This window comes from Oryctolagus cuniculus, chromosome 8 (assembly GCF_051225735.1).
Source record: "Oryctolagus cuniculus isolate XC-2025 breed Fujian yellow rabbit chromosome 8, ASM5122573v1, whole genome shotgun sequence".
Taxonomy (NCBI): domain Eukaryota; kingdom Metazoa; phylum Chordata; class Mammalia; order Lagomorpha; family Leporidae; genus Oryctolagus; species Oryctolagus cuniculus.
This window is the reverse complement of record NC_142874.1, coordinates 14,989,137-14,999,121: the sequence shown is the minus strand read 5'-3', so window position 1 is coordinate 14,999,121 and position 9,985 is coordinate 14,989,137. Positions and strand designations below refer to the sequence as shown.

Here is a 9,985-nt window from a genome sequence, read left to right as displayed (position 1 = left end):
TAGCAATTATAGCAGGTAAACTCTGTTTCTAAAATGAAAAAGGAAGAGTAGTGAGTGTTCCATCATGTTGACTTCCCAGTAAGCTTTCTAACCGTGCATACAAAGGATCTTCAAGAAGTTTATGGAAAATGTGAGTTACAACAAAACTAGGCTTGTATCTCAATTTCTGGACAAAATGACCTTATCTTTTAACTCCATTTTCCATGAACTGTTTGAGTTACCCTCTTATCTAAAGGTAGACATTTATCCTAGTTACCCAGAATGTCTGGGCAGAGTCCTTCCACTTTGTGTCACTGTCGTCTGCACATGGATGCTTAGGTGATAACCCTTCAGAAGCACCAACCGATCCAGGCAGATTTTAACAATGCAAGGTAGACTCCAGTCTCACAAGTCTTGAGGTATAAGCCCACTATGCTTTTCTCTCTCTTTTTTCACATTATCATTCTGACCTTAATATTCCGTGGTTGACTGGGTAGTGTTTGGTCTAGAGGCTAAGGTGCTGATTTGGGTGCCGATTTCCACATGGAAGAACTTGAGTTCAATGCTCATCTCTAGCTCACGTTAGTGCATGCCTGGGAGGCAGCGATGACAGCACAAGTAATCGGGTTCCTGTTATTCTCATGCGAGACCTGGGTTGAGTTCCTGGCTTATAGTTTTAACCCGGTCATTTGGGAAGGGAGCTAAGAGATAAGAGATCTCTTTGTCTCTCTGCCTCTTAATAACAATAAAATATATATTCAGCAGTTGCTGATTAAGTAGCATCAATAGAAAAAACACAATCATTTAAAAATAATTTTTAAGGAATACTGCTATAGTTGATACTAAAATTATCATCATGAAGTCTAGGATTGCCTTATCTCTTTGTCACCACTCTCCACTAAATACCACCAGCAAGCTCAAGTCAGCTGCAAGTGCCTGGGCCCATTTTGACCTAACAGAGACTCAGTAATACACCACCCCTCTTCTGATACCTGGGTTTTCATATCATCTACCAGCATTATCTCACCTGAGGGTCTTCTTTTTTTTTTTTCAGGTGAAGTTCCAATGGATATTAAGTCTAGGGTGGTGCCTTTCTCTTCCCAAAAAAATCTAGCTTCCAACGGTGCAGAGCTGGTGGAGCGTCCATCCGTAGCCCACTGCCCTGGCTCTGCCTGGGGGCTTCCTCTGCCTGCTCCCATCACCAGTGTTCCCACCACTGCTAGTCTTTTGGGGGATTCTGGGCCAGCTGCTGTTCCCACTCGACTTCCCCCAACTTTTTTTTTTTTATTTGAAAGGCAGAGTGGACAGTGAGAAAGAGAGACAGAGAGAAAGGTCTTCCTTTGCCGTTGGTTCACCCTCCAATGGCCGCCGCCGCCGGCGCACCGAGCTGATCTGATGGCAGGAGCCAGGAGCCAGGTGTTTCTCCTGGTCTCCCATGGGGTGCAGGGCCCAAGCACTTGGGCCATCCTCCACTGCACTCCCTGGCCACAGCAGAGAGCTGGCCTGGAAGAGGGGCAACAGGGAAAGACTCCGGCGCCCCGACTGGGACTAGAACCCGGTGTGCCAGCGCCGCAATGCAGAAGATTAGCCTAGTGAGCCGTGGCGCTGGCCTCCACCAACTTGTAAAGCTCCATGGTGGCCTGAGCATCTTCCACAGGGGAATGCCGGCTGTTCCCGACCTGTGTGTCCCAGTGCAGCAGCTTCTGGGTGAGATGCCTCAGAGACAAGGTGGCTTTCTCTGGGAAGCTGGCTTTCCAGTTGAAGCGGGCAGGGGATATGGGAGATGTCCCGGGTTAGGGCTGAACGTCCTGGAGGGCTTTGAAGTCATTGGGGACGGCACGCCTCACCACACCTTCCCAGTGGGTAGCTTCAAGATCTGCCTCTGAGCAGTCTTGAAGGTGCGCTGTTTCTGGGTACCACAACACTGCGATGCTGACAATGCTCCGTGGAGCCAAGGAACTGCCGCGCCCTTGGGTCCTGTGCCCACCATCTCACAGTCAACTGCCACCATCTTCCTCTGCAACTTCCGGGAGAACTTGTTCTCTGAGTGAGCCTGCGTGGGCTCTGGGCGGCATTCTTCCGGGAGCCAGTGGGGCGGCTCTTAATCTTCGGAAAGGCGCCCTGGAACTCCCTCCAGCGACAGCACGGGCCTTCTGGGGAGGGGCGGGGGGCAGCCAGGACACAGACACGCAGCTTTCTTCTCCAGGGACTGCTCTGACCCAGTGCTGCAGGCCCCTGTCTCCTTTCTTGAGAGGGAAGGGGTATTCCCAGCGCCATCCACTGCAGGAGCCTCCCGTGTCTCCGGAGAGTCCGAGTGCAACTTGGGAGGAGCCTGGCGAAGGGGGCTGTTCTCTTCCTTCCAGAAAGCCTGTCCGTTCCAAGAGCCGCCGCTTCTTGACAAAACGTCGAGCACTCCATCCCGGCTGACTCCCACTGCGGAGTTACGGATGAGGCTCTCCTAGACCGGCCCCGCTAGGAACAGAAGCGCCCGGCGCGGGAGACCCAAAGGAGGCTCCTGGCTCCTGGTTTCGGACCAGTGCGGCTCCAGCCGTTGCAGCCATTTGGGGAGTGAACCAGCGGTTGGAAGACCTCTCTCTCTCTCTCTCTCTCTCTCTCTCTCTCTCTGCCTCTCTGTAACTCTGCCTTTCGAATAAATAAATAAATCTTAAAAAAAAAAAAAACTATTCAAAAAAATGTTGTTGAATTGATTTGAAAAGGGTTCTTAAATTACCTTTAAATGGCCTTCCTTCAGAATAAGTAATAAATACTACTCCAAAGCCCAAAGTATAGCAACCCACATATTGGAAGTCAAAAAACAATATAAAACAGGATACATTTAATTAAGACTACAGTTCTTTCTAGGTCATACGAAAGACGTGAGGTACAGTGGAGCCAGGATTGGCGCAAGGGCAGGCAGACATGAGTTTTACTCTCGCTCTGCCATTTAGTAGCTGTGTGAAGTGAGCAGTTTAATTAAATTCTGAATATCTTTCTTCATCTGTTACATAGGAAGACTGTAGCACTTCTTTTTTTTAAAGAAAAGATTTATTACTTATTTGAAAGTCAGAGTTACACAGAGAGAAAAGAGGCAGAGAGAGGGAGAGGTCTTCCATATGCTGGTTCACTCCCCAATTCACAGCCAGGAGCCAGGAGCTTCTTCCAGGTCTTCCACACGGGTGCAGGGGCCCAAGGACTTGGGCCATCTTCTACTGCTTTCCCAGGCCATAGCAGAGAGCGGGGGCAGATGTGGAGCAGTGGGGAGTTGAACCGGTGGCCATATGGGATGCCAGCACTGCAGGCGGCGGCTTACCCACTATGCCGCAGCACTGGACCCAGCACTACTAACCTTAAAATATTGTAACTGTAGTTTCAAAATACTGCATTTCAAGTGTCAGGCACAGAGGGTAGCACAAGACACTTCTCAGTAAAGGTAAGGGTGATAGTGACAATGATGACAGCATTGATGGGGAGGACCACAGGCCACCTTCCTGGGGGAAAACATGGGGTGAGTGTTTTGTATTTGCTGAATAAATCTTCAAAAGAAAAGGAGGGAGAAAAGAAAAGGTAAGAGAACATCCTCAAAGAACTAAGACAGCTTTAGATTAAAAGAAGTAGGGGGCTGGCGCCGTGGCTCTCTTGGTTAATCCTCCGCCTGCAGTGTCGGCATCCCCTATGGGCGCCAGTTCTAGTCCCGCCTGCTCCTCTTCCAGTCCAGCTCTCTGCTATGGCCTGGGAAAGCAGTGGAGGATGGCCCAAGTGCTTGGGTCCTGCACCCGCATGGGAGACCAGGAGGAAGCTCCTGGCTCCTGGCTTTGGATCGGCGCAGCTCCAGCTGTTGCGGCCACTTTGGGAGTGAACCAGCAGAAGGAAGACCTTTCTCACTGTCTGTAACTCTACCTGTCCAATAAAAAAAAGAAGTAGGAGAAAGTACAGCACTCTGCAAAGTTACTGCCTTGGGCCCCCTGGCATCATGAGGTGTTCCAGTAAGTTTCATCAAGGTGATGTTTCTTCTCTTGCCTTCTTTTTATTTTTAGACATAGGGACAAAGAGCTTCCATGTACTATTCCACCTTCCAGATGCCCACAACAGCTGGGACTGGGCCAGGCTGAAACCAAGAGTCAGGACCTAATCTGGGTCTCCCACGTGGGTAGCAGGGACACAAGGCCTTGAGCCATCCCTGCTGCTTTTCAGGGTGCACATTAGCAGAGCTGGGACTCAAAGCTGGGTACTCCTTATGAAATATCTGCAACCCAAATGGCGTCTTCACCACTAGGCCAAACACTTGCCCTGATTTCTCTTATAGACCATATACAATTTTCAGCTTGGTCCACATGCATGGCTCCTACCCCAGCAAAGAGAAATCTTAGTCCCATCTTTGAAAAGACTCATTCTCAGGAATTTTGCAGTGATTTAAATTAATCACATAAAACTATCATTATATTCTATCATAGAAACTCAAGTCATGATAAGTGGATTCAATTATCACTGTATAGTAGAAAGAAATAAAGGGTAAGGAATCATAGCATTTGTAAGTATGTTAGATGATGTTTAAGAATAGCAAAGTCAGGATGCAGTTTATTTATAAGGTAAAGCACAAAAAAATCTGGGCATATTGTATCCTGACATTTTTCAGGCAAAAATTTGAAATGTCATCCAGTCCTAACCACAGAAGACAATCCTCGTGAGAATTTTGAAAAAGAGAAGTTGAGTAATATGTTGGAGTGAATGATAGGTTTTTAGCCTCCCACAACACCAAATCATGGAAAGATTTCAGAGGTTGAGTATATAAATAAAATATGAATTTCAAAGCTCATAGTTCCCTTTCTGCAAATACTCTATCTCTGTTTATGCAAAGAGTTGGACATAAAAATATGAATTAAAATGAACTATTCCCTCCGTGGTAATGTGTCTAGTTTCCATCATCAATGAGAAGAAATAGTAATGTTCAAAAAGTATTATTTAATTACAATCAATTATACAGTCCTCTTCCTTGCTGATTTTAATTCCCTAAAACAATCTGACCTTGGGTCCGGCACTGTGGCGTAATGGGTAAAGCTACTGCCTGTAGTGCTGGCATCCCATATGGGTGCCAGTTCGAGTCCCAGCGCTCCACTTCCAATCTAGCTCTCTGCTAATGCACCTGGAAAATGAGCAGAGGATTGCCTAAGTGCTTGGGCCCCTGCACTACGAGGGAGACCCACATGAAGGTCGTGGCTCCTGACTTTGGAACAGCCCACCTCCAACTATTGTGGACATTGTGGAGTGAACCAGCAGATGGAAGATTTCTCTCTCTCTCTCTCTTTCTCTTTCTCTCTTCCTCTCTCTCTAACTCTGCCTTTCAAATAAAGAAATCCTAAATAAAATAAAATAAAATAAATTTGACCCTCTTTTTCACAATTCAGATTTGTTTAATCCTCAACTTACATATCGCCCAAGTCCTTGCTTGCTCTAACCTTCAGTTCTAAACCAAAAGTCTAAATCAGAGTTTTCATCTATGCTAAATTTACATGAATCAACAATTTGATGTCATTTCCAAAAATGTAAGCATCATCTTGAACTGTTTTAAGAGAAAGACAGTATTCCAATAAGACAGGTGCTTTTGCAAAGGCCACATCTAAAATATTACAGAATTATATCTCTTAAGGAAAGTATAGATTCAGCTTCCATTTCTCCTGTTCTTGAGTTCAGAACCAGTAGAAAAGTAAAGACAAGTTAAGCTGTCAACTGTATTCTTGATAATCTATTTTGAGAAAGTGATATCAGATCTGAGGACCAAGAGCCCATTAGTACTCTGTGCCAGTCAACTACCACTTTTGTCCCCAGGCACCCAAAGCTTATGCCAGCACCTAAGAGAGTTTGGAGCTGGCTCTAGGGAGGGGAAGGGGAAGTTTACAGTTTTCTGATAGACTTGTTCTACCCAATTAAGGCACCATGTTCTCCTCATAATTAGGTGACTGACTTCTCTACAGGGAGGAGTGAGAGAGGAGTGGGACTAAGGCCAAGAGTCTTATTCTAGGAGAGGTCCTTCTACACAGACACGAACCCAGGGAAAAGGAGCTTCTCTCCCAAGAGCACTTAACCTGCACTCCCCATTAGACAAAATTGGTACACTGTAAGAACACAAGGCCATAGAGCTCAACAAATGGTTGCAAGAGCAAGACTGCAGGGAATTAATACCTTCCTTCCAACAGCTGTATGGGTAATTCAGCTGGTCTGTATGGCTCATTGGCAGAGAGGCACGTTGTGTGTGCTCCCTCACCTTCCTTGCTTTCTGTTCAGTTAGGCAAGGTCATGTGACTAGTCCTGGCAAAGGAAATAGGAGCAATGCTGGCATGTGAGACTAAGGCAATGTCAATTCTGCTCTTGGTTCCAGTCTTTTCCTCAGTGGATCGGGAAGTCCCACTTTCTAGATGGTACAGCTATGCAGAGTGGGACCTTCATCAACCTAGGATCAACCTAGCTCCTGAATGAATGAGGAAGAGGGCAAAGTCACGCTGAACTGAAGATACTGCTTAGGGTGCCTGCATCCCACGTTGGAGTGCCCGGGTTTGAATCCAGCTGAAAGCTCAGCTTCTGTCGCTCCCCCTCTTCGTGGAGGAACAACAAGGACCCTGCACTGTTCTTTTGTCTGCTCAGCCCTTCCTGGGTTTGCTGCTGGTTCTTCCCGGGTTGGCTGCCGATCCTTCCACCTCCATGGAAGGGCGGCTCCCCCTGCCACTTTCCCCACTTCCGCAGGGGAGCGGCACACCACCGGCCAGCTCTCTTGGGGGCTGCTCAGATGTTATCCGGATGTTCCCCTTAGATGTTCCCGGTGCATGTTGTCTCTCTCCTCCTTTATAGTCCTCTTCCACCAATCCCAACTCTGCTACCCACATGCCGAGTACGCTGCTCTCCTCCAATCAGGAGCAGGATCAGCTCCTGCAGGTTATTGGTCGAACTGGAGGCAGCTGTGTAGAAGTTGTTTACTCCTCTCCCAGCGCCATATTGTGGGAGAGCAGATGCATAGAATAAGTCTTAATTCCAGTAACTTAGTCTAGTCCGAGTTGCTCCCCACAAGCTTCTAGTTCCAGCATCTTGCTAATGTGCAATTGGGAAGCAGCTCAAGTAGCTATGTCCCTGCCACTGACATAGGAGACCCAGATTGGGCTCCCAGCTCCAGACTTTTACATAGCCTGGCCCCAACTGTTGTGGGCAGTTGGGAAATGAACAAATAGATGGGAGATATTTTCTCTCTCCCTCTTCTCTCTCACCATCCCTCCCAAATAAATAAATAAAATTTTTTTAAGAAAAGTGCAAAGTCAAACCATGAAAACCAGTAAGAGAAGGAAGCTGTTCACAGAGTGTAGACTCAATTCTGAGATCAGGAATGTTTTCCATCCCCCAAACAGGAGGCTTATAAAATATCTACTTGGCAAGATTTCAGAGTTGCTGCATACTGATGAGTGCTTGTACCGCTCATTCTTCACCACTTCAAATGGAGTGTTTGCTGACTTTGCTTCAAACACAACCTCTCAACCACTGAACATTGTGTTTGATAGACACACTGACTGGTCTCTCTCTCTCTCTTCAGTTCCTAAGTGTCTGGAGCAGGAGCAGGCACATTCAGAGCTGATGTAGACACTAGTGTGGGATCACTCAGAAATCCCAAAATTGAAACTCAAAACCATGGTTTGATGTGACGTTAAGTTGCCCCCTTGTGGAGTGAACCCTATGTTTGGAAAACCGAGAGCAAAGTTGTGTTAGCGACCAGGAGAGAGGACTGTGGCAGCAATACGGTTGCCCAACAAATGTGGTTAAACAGGGCTGTGTGACTAATTCTGCCCATGGGCACTTCTGCTATGGGCAGCAGTGACTTCAGTTATCTCTGTGTGACCAGAATGAGACTGAGAGAACCTTGGGTTAGCTGTCCGGGTGACAAGGCTGACAGCCTATCGCTGGGTCACTATGTGCGGAACAAGTTTCCTGGAGAGTTGCATGGATGTTACAGACTTCTCATAGGAAACAAATGATTAAGTTAAACCACTGAGGTTTGGGGTTGCTTCTCATTATAGCACAACCTAATATATCCTGTTTTATATAGAACTACAAGGAGCGAACTTTGAAGTTCCTTGGAGTTCAATCCAGATCCTGTTTTTCTTCTCGCTCTGAGTTCCTCCCAGGGGAATTTGTATATTCCTGTGGTCTTAAAGATGACCATTGTAGCAAACTTTGCCCCCAAAATGCTAGATTATACCTAATGCCCTCCCATAATCAGCTATGTCCCTTTCATTCTTTAAAGGGCCACAGATTGGATGATTAAATTAAAAGGAAACATCTGCATGTTGATTTCACCTGACTTTCCACCTCCAATCCCAGGCCTCTTTTTCCAGCATTCCACATGGAAGATCCAACCACACACCTCCATTTGCGTATTCTCAAGTATAGGCACCTCCAACTTAACATTTTCTAGACTGAAATTACTATTTTCTCACCTTTCCCAATCTGCTTCTTCTCCAGTGAGCCAGACTACAGACCCACTTGCTGAAGTTGGAAACACAGTATTATCTCCGATAGCTGCCTCTCCCTTGTCACCACATCCAATCCATTATCAAGACCTGTCAATTCTACCTGTGAAATATTCACATATAAACTCTCTTCTTATCACTACTGCCACCACCTGATCCAAGTCACCTCTCTCTTGGACTCCTGTAATAGCTTCTTATCTGCTCTGTGCTCTTGCTTCTACTCTCTCCACAGCAATGAGAATACTCCTTAGAACCTAAGTTACATCATGTCCCTTTCTAGCTTACAGATACTCAGTAATTCTAAGAACTCAATCCTCAGTCTTCACATCTGGTCTATGAGGTCCGCATGATATTGTCCTGTGCACCTCCCAGGTTTTAGTTCCCATATCTCACATCTCCCTGATCCATTCATTCTGTCCTTAGTCCCCCAGAAACATTCTTTTTTGCTCTGATTCCTTCGCACCTGCTGATCTTTCTAGCCAGCAGACTGCTGGAGGTTCATCAAAGTCCACATTCTCCTCCCCCACCTATATGTACTGTTGGACTATATTTCCCAGACTCCTTTGCAGCTATTGTGGCTGAGGAATGTAATCGCAGGCATGTGACATGAGCAGGTGGAATCTATCCCTCTCCCAGGCCTGGCCAGTGAAACATCCCCTCCATGCTTCACCACACTCTTTCTTCTCTTCCGCTGGGAGCAACAGAGATGACCACTGATGCAATCCTGGTGGGCACATGCAGAAGATGGTAGATTCTTCAAGAAGAATGGGATGGGAGACGCAGTGGGAGATGGGATGGGTTGTGGGTGGGAGGGAGGTTATGGGGGGAAAAACCGCTATAATCCAAGGTTGTATTTTTGAAATTTATATTTATTAAAAAATTTTTGTGAAAGAAAAAAAGATGGTAGATTCAGGATGTGTCCCCAACTGTGTGGTAAAAAGGCACCTTATCTATCTTCTTCCCAGTACAGGTCCCTGGACCAAGAAATATACTATGTTCTAAGCTAACATATAACAGTCTTTTTTTAAAAAGTTCATGGAAAAATAGAATTAAAAGACAAGCTTATTTTGGTACAAAAAATGGAAATCCATGCATAATTTTATCATAATATTTATTTTCCATGAACTTTTGGAAGATCCTTTGACTATCTGAAGATTCACTGCTACAACATTTAGCACTATGCTAACAAAAATGTGTACCTGCGACACTGAGCAATCATACTACCACCAGCATACACACACACACACGCACATGCACACACACACTCAGTCACTCTGCAGGCTCCCATCTACTCATATTTTAACTCTGGGCTCATGTGCATAAAAGGCCTCACTCCTGCACCAGTGGAATTTAATTTTGTCTATTATTCTTTCTCTCCACACTCTATTCCTTCCCATTGATTTACTCACCAGAATGCATTAATTACATATTAATTTTTGTGTGTGTTTAAAGTTTGTATCCACAATTAGTCCATAAGATCCATGGAATCAGAACCTTTTGTC

General features: G+C 45.9%; 1 pseudogene; it reads right to left on the bottom strand.

Annotated features, from left to right (window-relative positions):
- Nucleotides 1-1,198: 1,198 nt before the first annotated feature.
- Nucleotides 1,199-2,923, bottom strand: LOC138843351 (interferon-stimulated 20 kDa exonuclease-like 2 pseudogene; annotated as a pseudogene).
- Between the last annotated feature and the right edge of the window lie 7,062 nt (nt 2,924-9,985).